Genomic DNA, 18,073 nt, shown 5'->3' with positions numbered 1-18,073 from the left:
AACTTATTCTGATTCATGTTCGGCATCATGACTTGTAGGGCCTTCTAGACTTGAGCTGAACATTCAACCAGAAAACTATTGTTGTGCCTAAATGACTGCCTGTATCACAATGAAGCCTTATTCATAGACCAGTGTTTAAGATTTGACCTAGGTACCTGTAGGTTGATTGATATTTTGATTAGAATGGTATTAAACTAATTCTTAACTGAAACTTAACCTATGTTGTGAGTAATTGTATTCTTAAGAGCACTTCATGATTGATGATTTAAAAAACGGGTCTCCTGCTGCTTGTTATGACAGCTTTCACCACACTAAATCATCACAAACATATCATTTATTTCAAGATTTAAAGTTTAAGAGAGTGAGTACTCAATTGGACGACATTTCATTGACATACCTAGTCTCAGCTCAGATTCTCATCAGACTTCTGGAGGTAGTTTCTCCCGCTGTCTTTCTCGGTATCTCTTCTTCTGTCACTAACTTCAGGGTGCCATAGACTGTATATATAGAACGGGGTGCAGCATATATGGGTGCAGCGCAGAGGGTTCAGTGGCACTCATCAGCGCCATCTACCGTCCGGGAGTTTAATAAGGAATGAACGATTGTTTTTGCCTGAGAAATTGGATGAGTGGCGTGAGTGCGTCTGAAAACAGGCAAAACCGTGTGTCACAAGGTGAAAGCGTGAGAGTTGGGAGCTCTGAGTATATATTTGTGAACTGAGTCAGTAAAATGTAGTATGACCTGCTGTCAGTCACAGGTGTTTAATTTCTTCTTGTGGGGGAGGAAACGTTAGAGGAACACTAGTCATTGGGATTACTGTAAATTGGTTTCGCTATGACAACATATTAATTTTTTCTTTTTTATGTTGGGTTGGGGCCATATTCACTGTAATGTGATAAGTTATTTTAACCAAAAAAGTTCTACATGAAGTACTTTTTTACAAGTTATTTTAATTCCACAGTTCATTTAAAAATTACAAAATGAAGTCACTTAAAATTACTTAAGTACCTAGTATAATGATAAATACATTTTCATTCATTCCTTGGTTTCTGGACACACGGCCTAGCAGTTAAACTAGCAACAATGAACATGAAACATCTGCAACTTCTGGTCAAATTAGCAATAATAAATATCCAAAGTCCAGTTACACTTCTAAAATAAAGCATGTTACAATAGCATGATCAGTATTGGCAGTAGGTACAAAGCAACAACAACAGTAATTAATGCAATTACATCCTTAAAACCGTATTTGATCCTTTTGGGAGATACCCCAAAACATATAGCCTTTACTGATAATATTGAAACTTCTTTAAGAATTGTTATAAATAATAATCATTAGACAGTAGTCCAATGTGTTTTATTTTCTATATATATAAATTAGCGCTGTCAGTTAAACGCGTTTTTAACGGTGTCAATTCTTTTATAGCGAGATTAACGTTCTTTTTGGCCTAGCACACTTTGTAGTTTTTTTCACATGTTGTTGCAACAACTAGTAACGTTAGAAAAACTACAACACCACACCGGATCTAGCTAGACTGGAAACCAAACAACAGGCACGCCGCACTCACTTGTTTAAGAGTAGTAGACGTTACTGTTTGAGTGGATGGCGAGCGCGAGACGCCGAAATGGATGCCAATTTGTAATTTTTGTTGTAAATGACAACATCCGGTCTCAGAATATGAAAAAAACAGGCCTTTTTCCGTTTCTGTTTTCTAGTGATTTTATTTTTTGTTATATGAAATAGAAAATGAAAATCGAATCATTTTTTAAATTTCGCTCATCCCTTTTTGACCATAAAAAAGAAAAACGCCTTGTATTTCAATTTTAATTTTTGTATTTTAAAACGAAAATCAAATAACCACTCGTTTTCTGTTTTTTAATACCCGTTTCTGAAAGGAAAATCCAATGACCAAAACATACACGGACCCAATAATATTCTGAATGGAAAGTTTCCTTTTAAAAAGTTGCCAAATGGTTCCATTGACAAGACCAAAGTGATCTGTGTGTTTTGTCGTTGTGAACTGAACTATCATCGCAGCACGTCCAGTCTGAAATACCACTTGATGGCCAAGCACACAGCTGATGCGAATTCTCCACCCCCTCGTCAAAGCCAGGCGACAATGGATGATGTTAGTGTGAAATTGAACACTACATTATATGCCAATGTTGTTTTCAATAAGAACAACATTTGCACAAAGCAAGCCGATCCACTTTTCCATGTTGATAAGAGCATTAAAATGAGAAAAAATAATGGGACAAAAAGAAATCAAGGGACATTTAGAATAGATAAAAATGTGCGATTAATTGCGATTAATTGTGAGTTAACTATGACATTAATGCGATTAATCACAATTAAATATTTTAATCGATTGACAGCACTAATATAAACTATATAAAAGAAGTTATGTACAATTTAAAAAAGAGACATTTGTGCTCCCCTATTATTTGATGAAAAAACCTAATACCATTGCTCAGACTGTAGGTTAAAGCTGTGATTAGAAATGACTAGAAATGGCTGTGTCTGTGTTCTGTCTTTTAAAGGGGAACTCCATATCGAAGCATGTTTGCAGGTGTTTTGGAGTCGTTTTGGTTGAGTCTGAAAACTACGAGTTTGAACATGAAACAAACAAAAAAATAGAATCTGGGGGTGTGGAGGACCAGACCTCGGTAGCCTGCTCCTCATATCTTTAGCCACTGCTAGCACAACACACCTGAATCTCAGACTGATGTGTTGGGAGTTGCATTATGGGTAATGTTGGCAGCATGTTTTAAACCAGAAAGAAAGAAAAATAAATAAAAATGTGGCTCTCCTGTATCAATTTTGAAAAAAAAATAAAAACCACTTTCCAATATTAAAGGAAGGCAATGCTAAATCCATCAGTGCAGTACTCAAACGAAAGTTCACTTCTCGGTTTTATTATTGCTGCATTTGCTGATATGTTACATGAACTTCGTTGCAGAAGAAGTGGCTTTGGCAATGTGCAATACTTCCACTCATTCTTACTTCCACTTTTTTGATCGGAAGAAAAACAAAAAAGAAAAGGAAGGGCATGTAGGGATACTGTCTCTGCAAGGCTGCAAGGCAGTGGGTGTCACAAGTTTTTCATCCAACATGAGGCCTTATAGCTGACCAGCACAACAGCCAGCCACGCCACTGCCTTCACTCCCCTCAGTCAGCCAGCCAGCACCCACACCTGCCGGCCAGCCAACCGTGCAGTCAGCCAGTTCCCCCAGCAGCCTGTCAGCTCTCCAGCAGAAACCCAGCCAGTCAGCGCTCCCTGCAGCACCTACTGTAACCCCTTCCTGCAGGCCACAGTCAGCTCCTCCTGCCAGGACATCAATCAGGAAGAGGTAGAAGGCCCAGCAGCCCACTGCTGGTGGTAAGCACAGACTCCCAGAGGTGACCCAGTCTTCATCCTTCACTCAGGAAATCTCTCCTGATGAGGACGGTCTCACCGCCTCAAAGAAATGCAGATTTGGGTTGCAGAGTAGCTCACCTGGTAGTCCTTGCTGCAGCAGCCTGGGTTGGATTCCAACCTGCAGCCCTTTGTTGCAAGTTGCTCACCCTCTCTCTATCAAAATATACGAACAGGCTGGGGAGGGAGGTAAGGTGTATAATTATTCATTTTCAGTTATTCCTTTTTCATAGACGCTATATCTGCACAGTTGGTTGAGCAGACAATATGGTTCAAATGATCAACTTACGCCACTGTGGGGATGAATGCATGAAGTTCATGTGTTCATGACATCACACCCTCCATAACGGTAAAACTGCCTGATCTTATGGTGAACTGACATCTCATGAACCTGCCACTTTGCTTATCCAACAAGGATTAAAAAGACACTTAACGTGTGATCGATTCATGCCACAGTTGCATAATGTTGAAATGTCACATTCACAAGTAAAGTTACCTAGGTAAAAAAAGAAAAGAATACCCTGTAAAAGATAGGATGAAGCACAAAAACCTCAAATGGAATACTTGATGTAGTTATACAGTGGGACCAGATTCAAGTTAATATCACTAGTGTATCAAAATCTAGGAGAATGTAAAGCTTCCTCAACCATGTATATTAAGGATAAATAGGAAAGGGAACTGAGCACTGAAATGGAAAAATCTGACTCGCTACTTCAGAACATCTAAAATAAAGAGCAAACAAACTGGTTCTCAACAGCCATGATGGTGATTATGTGACAGGCAAAGCACACACACATTTTTTGGAACTGTCTTTCTTATGTACCTCGGAAATAGAAATGATTCTGTCAATGAGTTATTGTTATTGATCACAAGCAAGAAAGCAATAACAAGAAATTGGTATAAGACTGACCCCCACCCCCCATTATAGATAACTGATTAGACTTTATAAGACATTTATACTATGGAGAAAAATGACCATCAGCTTAGAGTGAAATAAAACGTTTTTGCTAGTGAATGGAAGAAATGGTGATTTATGACACAGTGGAAAATGCTTATGGACACACTGATATGTAAATGTCAAGATATTGAAATTGTTTGTGCCCTTCTTCAATAATGGACACTTCTAACCACGACTTTGTTTTTGTTGTTTGTTATGCTTTTTTTTGTTTTTGACTGGTTGTAAAACTAGTTAACATAGGGAATACCTCTGGCTGTTTGTACAATCAAAATCTCCCTCTAGTCTGTTTTGTTTTGCTACATTGTTAGATGTGTGTATGTCTTTCATGCATGATATGTACTGGTCTTGATGTTGCGATGATGCAAAAAAATGTATTAAATCCCCTAAAATGCATTAAACATAATCTGCTCAAAATGTATCCAAATCACTCATTTTATACAAACTTCTTGCAGACTATTTGGGTTCATTTTCAGTTTTCAGTTTATAATATGAAATATCCATGAAATATATAATTGCGTCGTCAGTTTATTAAAGGATAGAAAAGGGGTACCTTAAGGAAAAAAGGTAAGGAACCACTGATGTAAACAGTGCAGGTTTCAAAGTTAGAAGAAAATGAGCTTTTATTATGCAAGAACACTGTTGGAGCTCAAGGGGTTCAAGGTCCAAGGGTAACTTTATTATACAGCCAGCAGTACACACATACTGTAATTGGCGTCACCGGTCAACAAACAATAGACAACCACCAGTGAGACCATAAATAAATAAAGTGCTCTTACTACATAAATACAACACAGATATCACATAAAGTTATTTAAAAGGCCAGTTGCCGCAGGAACAAATGACTATTTCAGTCTGTTGGTCCTGCATCTTGTGAGTGAATCTATGGCCAAACGGAAACTCTTTAAACAGTGGGTGGCTAGGATCAGCCAGGCTGACTGGTCCTTCTTTAGAGACCTTATCTTGTACAGGTATGGGATGTCATGCAGGGTCGTGCCTGTCATTATGCTGCATTATGCTGCTCATTATGTGCAAGGATCCACTCAGTGAGTATTTGTGAGTGACACTGAATTGTCTTTCGATTTGTCACCTGCCATAGATGTGTGGTAGGATTTGTCCACCTTGTCAACAATGAACATTTAAAGCTTTAACAACAATGAAGTTGTGTGAGTTTATTCAGATATGCAAACTGGTCACTTTTGTTTTATGACATGTGAAGTGGGGTTTACAGTTACCACGCGGTTTATATGATTTCCTGTTTCAATCTGATTACTGGGGAAGGGCCTGGACTTGAAATGTGGTTACTGGGTGCATTTTCGAACCACTTATTGTGTAATTTGCTCTGTGTTTTCTGAACCAATCTCTATTTGTGGCAGTTGTCGCAATACATGAAACTGGATTGAACTTCCTTTGTTATTCTCCTGCTACTGTACAAGCGTGTTCTCAGCAGCAGCTCACCCTCTAACTCTAAGAAGAAAAGAGAATTTAACTATTTGACAAAAAATATTGTAAAACTTTGCTCTCCGTGGAGATGGGCAGAAGAAAGAGATCTCTCTTGCTTCACCTTCATGCTGTGTTTCATTTTTACTTTTTAATAGAAGTGTCAAGAAGCTCTCTGGGGTCCTCCTCTTGTGGGGAATGAGAATTAATTGGAGGATTAGAGCTACATGCACCCTCTACCCTGTCTTGACTTATAACATGGCTTTAGGGTCTGCAGCACTGCTTCGTCTGACTGCTGACTGTGTGTGTGAGACAGAGAATGAGACAGAAAGAAAGAAAGGGAGCAATCATTAGTCCCTGCGTATTTGTGAGAATTAACAGTCTTTTGATTTGATATCTTACTTTTACTATGTTCACATTACTGTATGAATCTGTTATGACTGTGCATTGATTTCTATGTGTATATTTGCCTGTGGTTTAAAGTGCTGCTGTCAACTACTTTTAAGACTTTTTTTGCCACAGTGACTGCAGATGTTGGCCTGTTCATCCAAGAAAAGAAGCTACAAAGGAACTTTAATTTTTGCATCCTTTTTCGCACAATTTGTCGAGGTTTTTGCTGATTTTGAATCCCCTGTGCCTCAGGGCGGAAGAGCAACATCTCTGTATCGCACAGTGAATATTTAATGAGGAAATTGTTGATGATGTCATCCAGTGACGGGCCACAGTGACTGATTGCCGGATCACAGTGTATACGGTCTCTATGTGGTTATTAATCAGAGCGGCACTTTGACGTGTTTTCACAAGTTGGAAAAAGTAGAGACGGATGATTCAATCAGTCGCAATCATGTGGCGATGTGAGAGGAAAAATACAAGAAGAGGAGATGGTGCTGTAGGTCAGACACATTGACAGTATAGTGGACTGAGCTGCCGGGCCTGAGAAGTGTTGTGCAGGGTCTGTTACTGCATTGCCTATTTCTCACCTAAAATTATTTCAGACATATTTTAGTGTGCTGTTCAATGCCTCCAGGAAGCAACACAACACAAATTCAACCAATGAGTGAATTCTGTGATTGCAGTTTTGCAATTTTGTCCAGTCACTTTTACGTTAATTTGACTAATCATTAAGTTCCCACGTGTTTCACCAGTCCATTGTGCCACACTATCGGTGATTTTATACTCACTGGAAGAAGTTAACTTTAATTGTGAATGAATTATACTAACAAAGTGGCAATTTTCCCCTTCTCCCACAATTTCTTTGCAAAAAATGCCATAAACATCATCAAGTGCATTACAACTTTTTGGAAAAGCAATTTTAGCCCGCAACAATTCCAAAAAATTCTAGAAGAAGTTTATCTGTAATATGAGAATGTGTGTAACCAACTGAGCCATTGCGTCTGAATGCTGAAGTGTCTTAAACCTGCATTCTTTGTAATAGCCAGCAGGGGGAGCCCCACTAGTTGCAATAAAACAACGATACCATACAGTCTTATGGAGAAATTAGTCTTCGTCTTACTTGTTTCTATAACTGCTTTGCCTATTTCTCACCTAAAATCATATCACAAACATATTTTAGTTTTTATCTGTAATACGAGATTGTGTGTGACAAGGCGAGTCACCATTGTTCACTGCAACAGACAAATCGAAACTGTGCAGCCAATGAGAGCAGCTCAACTTGCAGTACGTCACCTCCGCTGGCTCCGACAAACCGTCATGGTGACGACCATTATGCCAAACTCGAGGCTCAAAACCGTTACTCCACAAACCAATGGGTGACATCACAAGAGGCTCACACTTGGTGAAACTATGAACTTCTCCATTCATTTCTCACAGTGTACCAAAGCTTCTATACTCAGCCTTCACCCCCTCTCCCTCAAGATTTCCATTTGCTTCCCTTAATTAGTTTCATATGACTGTGAAGTGAGTTTTGTATGTGCTAATTAGACTCAGCAGTAAAGCTTCACATAAAATTTCTGGCCTTATTGAGTTGCGATAGGTCGCTTACATGACTTGTTATACAATAAATGATTATGTAAAAACAATATCAATACACTAACTTTAGATATAATGTTTTCCAGAGGATTTGGACGGATCAGCAATCAGCTGGGCATAAATCACAATGTGTTCTTCTTTTTCTTCTTCGTCTTCTTCTTCTTCTTCTTCTTATTTATAATCTTACAAAACAATGTAAAATTGTATTTAAAAAAACAAACATATTGAGACAGAATTGGACAACTAGTCAACCATATTTTGACTGACAGGATGGATTATTACAATGCTGCAGGAGTAGTTTGAAATGTTTTTTTGTCTCAATGTGAAAACAGGCCCCTTTGGAATCCCCTGTGACTGGCTTGGATTGCCGGTTTAAGTCCAGCACGGACCACAGTATGGAGTGTGGACTGGTACCTGCAGAGGTTCCAGTTCCACCTCCTGTGCGCTGCCAAGGTACCCTTGAGCAAGGCATCTAACCACTAACTGCGTTGGTGGCAGCCCATCACTCCACCCTCTCCCCACATTTGCATGCCTATAATTAATAAATTAATAAAGTATATCTTCTTCTTCACTCTTCTTGGACATACAGATTGACACGATTCATACTTGTGGGAAGTTTAAAGTCTCTTTTCCTCTAGCGCCATCCAAACATTGAAAACAACTGATTCCATTCAACACTTTAGGCTAATGTAGCGTGGAGCCTCTAGCAGAGATGAGGAGGGGGCTACAGAGGTCTGGGCCTTTGCCATCAGTGTGTGAATGTGTGTGAATGGGTGGATGTGGTAGTTTACAGCACTTGGAGGGGTCAGACTAGGAAAGTGCTATACAATACAATAGTGCTATTAACTATTAAAACAATAAAAAATAAACTAAGTCTAATTAACTAAAATTAACAATTTTCATCATCATTGCTACTGTGTGACACTGCACAATGCATGCAGAGTGCAGCACTATTGCAGACACTGTAAAACAAGCTGATACTAGTAAAATAACCTATTTTAATTTGCATATGCATTTATTTTTAAGTCACACGAATAGCTTGCCAATGAGATTAAGCTTTTTATTAAGTCTGGAAGTAAATTAATAAGTAAATAAATAAATAACCAGATTTATTTATATGTCTCATTTATATTTATGCTATGACAAAACCTCAATTTATCACATAAAGCACTACAGTTTACCAATGTGGTACATACACATCAATTTATATTAAAATGTCTTTCATGAACATAATATTAAAAAGTGTGTCTATCTGTGCCTTTGCGTCAGTTTATGTGTGTGTTGTTAGATGATTGTTGGATGAGTGTCCCGCACATATTCAGTTGGATTCAGTCCTTAGCTTTTGTTTTTAAGGTGGGACACCACCCTGCCCTGACATTTTAACAATATGTTAAGTTATCTGTGCCGAAAGAAGCTGTGCAGTCGCCCCTTCAAATCAGGTTATAGGTTGCCAGGTTGCGGTGACACATAGGTTGAAATTGTATGTAGTGTGTAGATTGTTTTCATAGAGAATCTTGCAACTTGGTTGACGTCAGACTGACGAGCAGCATGACAGTCCCTCCAGGAAGTTGCAGTTAACGCAAACTCGACCAATCATTAGGAATTCTACATGACAGTTTGTCCAACTTTTCTGCAAATCCGACCAATCATTGTTTTTTACGCAAAACGCTGAGCCCATCATCAAAGATGTAGACAAGGGCGTAACCATGGTATAGACATTGTGGAGGTCCAAATGAGAGCCCTCCAACAGACACTTCTAAGTGCATTATCCCAAAATTCTACAATATTTATAAAAATGTGCAGATTGTAGTTTTGAGGATTATATTGACCTTTGAATTCACATTTAAAGCAATAGTCTGTGATTCCCCTGAGATAGTGGCTGCCCCTCCACTACAGTGGGTTTTGGTTGCTTCCTGTTCACTGTTTTCTGACTTTAAATGCACGTATCAATTAGAATACATATACATTTTTCAGTCGTAGCAAACAGGATATCTTCCAGTGGGAAAAAATACGGCTTTTTAAAAGTAAATTCACTAAGAGAGTCTAAAAGTCATCAAACTGGCAACGCTCCCACAAGTTGGGGGACTCAAACACTTAATGTTAACAGAAGTTATCTCAGGACACTTTTCAAAAACTTCCTTTTAAGGGGCAGAAACCTCGGACAGACCCTTCGGCTCTAGGTTGGTGGTCGTCTGCCTCGACCAGCTGGGGTGAGAGAGAGAGAGAGAGAGAGAGAGAAAGAGAGAGAGAGTGTTCTGCTCTCACTGAAGAACAGACCAAAGCTAAGCAGACAGACGAACTTGTTGACAAACAACAGATGTATCGTCTTCTTTATTGACAAGTTATCTTCAAATGCCAACTGAGTAAAACTACATACATAAACATAAACAAAATATATGTAAGGCGATGATTAAAAACACATACAGCCATTACAAACTTAAATACAAGTGCTGCCTAATAAACACTACAAAACATGCCTTTGATCTTAATAGCTGCACTTTTTCCAAATATTATCAAAATAATCACATAAAATGTCTTGAAACATTCTTACAACTGAAAAATACTCACAGGCAATGATTTCCAAAGACAAAGGGTGGATGCAGATTCAAACCACGTCCGTCTCCAATGATCACAACTGAACATGTGACTAATTCACCTTTTCACTAACCTGAACATTCTTTTTGGCTATTTAACATAAAATAGAATATAGAGAGAGATAGAGAGAGAGAGAGACACAGAGAGAGAGAGGTAAAGACAGAAGGACAGAGACAAAGGTGCACAGCAACAACAGTAGCAACAACTACACTAATAGTAGTGATGATGATGATGATGATGATGACACAGCGATGGGGGACAATGAGCAGTGGCAATAGTAATAATAGTATCTGTAGTAATAATAATAGTAATAATAATAATAACAATAATATCAGTGATATTAGCAATGGAAGTCAAGCAGGACCATGGCAGGAGGCTCCACCAGGATCCATGAGAACCTGCGAGAAACTCCGGGGAAGAAGTGAAGTTAGTAACATGCATTAATGGAACATGAATGAGTGCAGAAAGAGAGAGGAAGAGAGGAGCTCAGTGCACCATGGGAAATCCCCCGATAGTCTAGGCCTATAGCAGCATAACTAAGGGATGGTTCAGGACTCACCTGATCCAGCCCTAACTATAAGCTTTATCAAAGAGGAATGTCTTAAGCCTACTCTTGAATGTGGAGAGGGTGTCTGCCTCCCGAACCACAACTGGAAGCTGGTTCCACAGGAGAGGAGCTTGGTAACTGAAGGCTCTGGCTCCTGTTCTACTTTTAGAGACTATAGGAACCACAAGTAGCCCAGCATTCAGAGAACGTAGTGTTGTAGTGGGGTAATAGGGTACTATGAGCTCTTTATAGTTGTAGTATAGTATGGGTGGCTGTGGCACAGAGGCAGAGCTGGTTGTCCCCTAATCGGAAGGTTGTTGGTTCGATCTCCGGCTCCTCCCGCCACATGTCGAAGCATCTCTGAGCAAGATACTGAACCCCAAATTGCTCCTGATGCTGTCCATCGGTGAATGTGTATGAATGCGTGAGTTTCGTTCGATGGACTTTGCAATCGTGTGTGAAAGGGTGAATGTGGCACGTAGTGTAAAAGCACTTTAAGTGGTTGAAATAAGTTATACAAGTACAGGTCCATTTACCATTTAAGATATAAAGACATTTGTTGTTTGAAGTTGATGCAATTACAGGACATTTCAGCTGTAAAGACTTAATTGCCCACCATATCTTTGTTTTGAAGCACTCAGATACCCATGCACTGGGGCAGCATTTTATCTGCTCTGAACATCTCACAGACTGCTTCAGCATGCCTGCAATAAATAGCCACGATTTGTTGATTTGTGCTGCAGTCATGTCTGTGTGAACATGTTGAAAGAAAAAGAACATTCCCACAGCTGTGCTGTGCCCCATTTCATGGGCCACCTAAATTGAACTCTGCATTTCAAGACCAAATAAATCAGGATGAGACGACGAGGCTGTTTTGCTCCGAAGGCTCGATCGTATGCAGCAAGAAATGCAGAATTCTTTGAAAGACACAAACCTGAAAGACACAAATGGTTTATCCTCTGCCACCTTCAGTATCATAAAGTCCACACATCTTTTTAAGGCGAGAGGGAGGAAATCAGGACGATGCTTTGGTCTTCCAGGTCTGGTCTGTGACGACTCTTCGTTCTACACAATTTTGTCTCTCTCCAACTAACTAACCCTTCCTGCATGATTACTCAGAGGTCAGCAGGAAATCAAACTGTTCCAGGTCATTAAATCTCCAAGTGAACAAGAATTATCTTCATCCTTTTAGGAGCTGAACAAGCCTTGAAACATCTTAAAAAAGTATGTATATTAGCTGTAAATGACTAAATGACAGTAATATATGAATAGTTGAATGATAAATCTTATTAAAGATGCACAAAACGTTTGAGAAAATTACAAAACAACTAATCAGTAGATCAGATAAACTAAGCTTCCTAGAATGGGACTTCCCAGGCATATGTTTCTAGAAAGTTAAAATGGCTGGCAAGACAACTACAAGTACATGTACTAACAAATCCTACAGCTCAACTGACAACTGAATGAGCAGCTTTTTGTGTTGGATCCTTCTCACTGATGACTGAAAATATCATTATAAACTCAGCAGTTATTTTACTTCCTGAACGAAAACACCCAATCAGAGCTGAGAAAGATGGAAAGATGGTGTGGGTTGGTGACTTTAAGACAGTTGATTATTTGGCTCTAACTGGCTGTGGATCTTGCAAATAAGATAAAAGATAAAGATAAAGTCTTTTTATTGTCATTTTCACAGTATATACAGCATTTACAGCATTTTACATACATGAAAATGAAACTTGACCTACTTTACTTTGGTCAAATGTCCATCCAAATGTATTCAAATTTTAACAGAATTTTCAGAAAATCGTTAAATGAAGATGTTGAATGGTAAAGATATAATATGTAACATTTCTGCATGAAAATGTGTAAAACGTCTAGACCTGTGTTATGTTTTGTTGAGTGGTGTATCCCAAATGTTTCAAACAATGTCCAAATCCTTAATTGTATTCAGGTAACGGAAGGGATGGGCAATGAGAACCGATACTAAACCGGTACCGGTTCCTGACTGGTCAGTGCTGAAATATGTATAAGCTCATAGACAAATGATAATATAGGTAATTATGCAGCGTTGACAGGGCAAAATGTTCAAAAGTGTGGCTGCAACAAAATCAAAATTTAAAGAAAATACAACAAAAATTCATAATAAAATGTTCAATCTTTTCACGTCATGTCTTTATATTCTGCATGAAATTATGGCGATCAGTAGAGCGTTGGTATCGATAAAAAGTATCGATACTGCTGACGCACGCAACTACGTGTGTGGGTCAGCATGCATTGTGGGTGACCTCAAGTTTTGGACTGTCTGCAAACTTCAGGAGAGTCTGGATGCTTTCATCGCAGCTCCATCCTGCAGTCTGTTACCTGGAAATTGATTAAGGTCCGCCATTGATGAGGATGTTCCAATCCCTAAAATACCTCTCAGAGGAGTCCAGGAGAGATGAACCACAGATTTTTTTTACTAGATGGCATTTCCTCTTAGATCAGAACAGTTTATTGATTGGTCAGTTAATCTAATAACTGTAATGGTAATAATATTGCATGATTTGTTATAATGTAGATTAGACAATTTACCTGTGGAGTAAAGCTTTGATTCTCTGCCGTAGGTCAGGCTCTAGTCGGACTCAGACAGAATTAGATTTTAAAAAGATATATTTTATTAATCATGCATGCAACTGTAATTAATGAGTGCATTTTATTGATTTTGACACCATATTACATGCACAATGTAGTTTGTAATAATTTATTTGTAATATATATTTTTTTTAAGCAAAAATTTGGGTCGAGCGGGTTTGCACAGAATTATTTGGGGTTCGGGTTGGGTCAAAAAGATTTGGATCAAAGCTCTACTGTGGAGACAGGAACCACAGCATTAACAGCAGCTCTAACATTGATGTTAATTCACAAAATAAAAAACCTTAGGCTACATTTGTAGAACACTCTTTGGAACTTTATTTGTTCTCCGTAAGCTAACGGGATGCTTCTCTTCTTCCTTTTTCTTATTTTTCTTTCAAAGTTCACCCAAGAAAACCTACAGCTACTGTCCTACTTTATATGGTGGCACAGCTTCACTTCTCATTATTTCTCCTATAATCAGCTGGAGCCTGAAAAGGGTGTCGCACTCACTGTACCTGTGGACTGATTATAGATTTTATTTAGAACATTATTGGCCGTTTTTATCTCCTCCCACACCACTTCTTTTCTTTCAGTAAAAAACTAATAAAACCGGTCACATTCTGTGTCACCCTTACATCTCAGAGCATCTACAATCAGTACTGTAGCCCAGACTGGTGTTTTTCTTTTAAACTGTTACTTATTTCTACAGATTTTACTGTTGAGATGCTGAGCCTCATGTGCATGTGCATGAGCAGTGTTTCCCAACCTTGGGGTCGGGACCCCCACTAGGGGTTGCCAAAGCTTAACAGGGGGTTGCTAGGCTTTCTTGATTTTAAGGGCTGTAAACAAATTTAAAACTATACACAGTAGCCTAAATTGTCTAATAGAATAACAAACAAAACATTTGTTTTTTAAAGCCTTAAGTATGTATGATTGTTAAAAATTATAAATAAAAATACATAATACAGACTTTTGCCATGTTGCACTGGCGAGCAGGGCTCAGTTGTCATTAATGATGTGAAACCCTCCTTTTATAGCTTCAAAGAACGAATTTAAATCAAACTGATCAGAAAAATGAATCCTTGATAATACATCAGCATGATAGGAACGATCTAAAATGCTTTGGGAAAATTTGACATTTACTTTGGCCTAACTGCTTACATGGAGGCAGCAGGCTTTATGTCCTATACTGCAGTCAGCCACCAGAGGGCGATCAAGATATTTTGCTTTCACTTTTGACATTTGCCTTTTTAGACCTGTCGTCCTTCTTTATATATGTCGATGATTTAGACTCACGACGCCATCTCTAGCCTACAGGTTTCTGTAGTAAGCTATGGAACACAAACACACATTCACACATCTCGCTGGTTTAGAGTCTCCTGTAAACTACTCTTCAATCGACTAAATCATTAGTCAGGATAACATAAAAATAGTTCCATAATAGGAAATTCCAAGAGTAAATAATGACTCTTCTGTCCAGACAAGGCTGTATAATGACAACAGTCTCTAGTGTATCGGTCTTGCAGAAGGAAAGATTTGTCATCTTTTGAAATGAGTTTCTGTTGACTTATTCCTTCACTTCTCTATTACTCTCGCTGCATCAACTGCGGGCATTCTGCCGTTTGTGTTCCTTGAAAATGAAATGGAAAACACTTTATGTTCGCTCCAAATTTATTTCAGGCCTCTGCAGTTATTCTGTTGACTCTGTGAAGTAAACAATCCCATTTTCCTCACGTCTCTATTTTATGGACGTTACCTTGAAATTCTGCTCTTTCTAATGAGTGAGTTTCATAGAATATGGAGGGCACATGTTTCTGGAACTTACATAGAACTGTAAAGACAGAGCATTTGCATTTATAGAGCATCATAAAACTCAAGACGCAAGAACAATTCATTCTGCTGCTTTTGCCCCCAGAGAACCCACTGACGCTTTACATGTGTATCTACAGCAGTGTTTCTCTGAGTTTTTACACCGCGTGCCACCTCAGAAGATATCAGACTATCCAAGTATCACCATTATGGCCGATGTTAAAATACAGCAGCGTAGAGCGAACCTATTCAGCTACACACAGTTCACTTCAAGAACCAGAGCTAATTTGGTGGAAAAAGGGTACTCAAAGTTCCCGTTTGGAGCCACAGTTGCAATGTTATGAAGCCATTAATTTTACCTCTGTTAACTATCATGCCATCACATTTTAGGTTAACTAATCATGGATGTATATATGCTTGTGCTACGTATGTGCATGAACATGACTATGTAGAAGGCTGATATCGTTTAAATTTTGTAGTATTTGATTGCATTATATGTTTTTAAATTGATTCATTTAATTAAAAAAAAATACTAAAATTAAAATATGAGAGATTCCTCCGCACACCACTTGTGGTAACTGGTCTAACTTCTGCTAAAAACTGAACCACAAAGTCATGCAGTGGCGTGGCAGATGCAGTGATAAGTTTTGAGCAAGTCTGCAATATATTGCTTATGAATTAAATTTCTTATTTGTTGGCGGATGCTTTTTCTTTGTACCAAAAGTTACAGTCCTGTATACTTTACATGTTGTTTAACAGCGCACTTCTCCGTTTTTATAAAAAATCTGTCATTCACAATGTTTTCAAACTTTATTGAAAAGTCCTCTCCGACTGGAATCTGAAAAGTGACACTGTATGAATTCTTGAGGTGTGTCGCCTCTGTGTTGAATATTTCATGAAGCTTTGACAACAGTGACAGTCTTGAGAGGCCACTTGAGGTCAGACTGAAAACCAATATCTCAAGCACAATCCTCACTGGACACATTAACACTGCTTTGTCGAAACCAAGACCAACTAAATCATTTCCCTGCAAGTTTAAGTACAGTACAGCTCAACAACATGTGTGCCTTTCATAGGGCAATTTTATTCCTCCATCACAAGGTCAAAGAAAGAACTGGTTCACAGCTCATTTAAATGCACATATATTTTCAGTATGATTTAACCAGTGTATTGTCCATTTGGATTACCGGCTCATTAGACATAAGCCAATAATAAATATTATTATTCAGCTGTACCAGATGATTGGATTGTCATCTGAGCTTGATGGAGCCTAACAATTTACCACGTAACAGGCAAAAACAGCCTGGCTATGTATAATCACATTATAGCTCAACATGCTACATTATAACACAACAGAGGTTTCAGACTCAAAGCGATTTATTATTAGGATTGATGCATCTTTGTCCTTTGTATTTTCACTGCAAAAACCTGTCTGCTAATTTAAGTATTCATTATCTTCTCAACAGTTATTAATTAGACATGGATTCTCAAATTTACATACGCTCTAATTTCCATGATGCAGCGCATGAAGCAAGGAGAGAAAATGGACAGCGAGGAGGAGAAAGGCCCTGCAGGAAAGTGACACTAAACGCTGCAAAATTACAGATGTGTTCACAAGCAAGGGCTTCTTTTATAAAAATGTTCTTAGATTTGTACTTGAGTCTTAAGATCATTCCTGACAGTCTCCTTCCGCTCCTAATAGATACTGAGCTTACGCAGGGGCCATTTTTCCATTTTTCAACACTTGCGATCTCTAAATCTCAAGTTGACCCTTATATAACGCTTGCATAAATGGGAACAGCCATGGACCAATCAATGGGTGATCAGCACGTCCAGTCGGAGCTTGTTTTGAACCATTTTGGGTGCTTTTTCAGGCTTGAATCTTTGTGTATTGTAATAAAACTCAATGATATGTAACAGTATTGGCCAATAGTATGAGTTTTCTTTTACATCACTGACCCATGAGTAACCCCATGCTTGTCCACCGTTAATAAGACAGTAAGTCAGTAAAGGTTGTGTAAGAAAACAAACCAGGGATATAATGGAACATGTACACACCTCCATCCACTGCTGTCTACAAACAGAAGAAGTGCAGTTTCCATAGTAACCCTGTAGTCAAAGCAGTGCTATCCATTAATTTATTAGCTGAACAACACTAAAAAGAAAATATGAGAAGCAGCAGTTTCTCAGTTTTTTGAACAGGACTTATTTTTCTCCATAATGAAAAACATGAATATTTTATACGTCATGGATGGCAGAAAATACTGAAACTGAGACCTGTTTATAGAAAGATTAACAAGAAGTGGCCAAATTAATGCAATCAAATGAGATTAATTAGCAGAATTTAGACAGAGATGGACTGTTGTACCTGCACCATTTGCTCACAGGTTTACACTTTTTCAGCTCCATTGTGCCAAAGGAAGCTGAAAGGAACCAGTGAAAACACTCATTCTACCATTAGACCGAACGAAAATGACCTGAATGACGTCCTTCAGAATGATTAGTTACAAACGCAAATGTATATTCTGCACAGAATATATATGTTTAACATTTACATACAAAGGGTTCACCTGCAAAAACACATCTCCTTTTTGATTTATTTTCATAAATCATGTTTTTTTGTGCACTCCAGGAAACTGTGTTGGTTTATTCATTTTAAGAATGGCCTTTATCTTTTTTTGCTCATTTAAATAAAAGTCAATAAAAATG

This window comes from Dicentrarchus labrax, unplaced genomic scaffold (assembly GCF_905237075.1).
Source record: "Dicentrarchus labrax unplaced genomic scaffold, dlabrax2021, whole genome shotgun sequence".
In the NCBI taxonomy this organism is placed as follows: Eukaryota; Metazoa; Chordata; class Actinopteri; family Moronidae; genus Dicentrarchus; species Dicentrarchus labrax.
The sequence above is the reverse complement of the archived record's forward strand: the minus strand, read 5'-3'. Positions refer to the sequence as shown.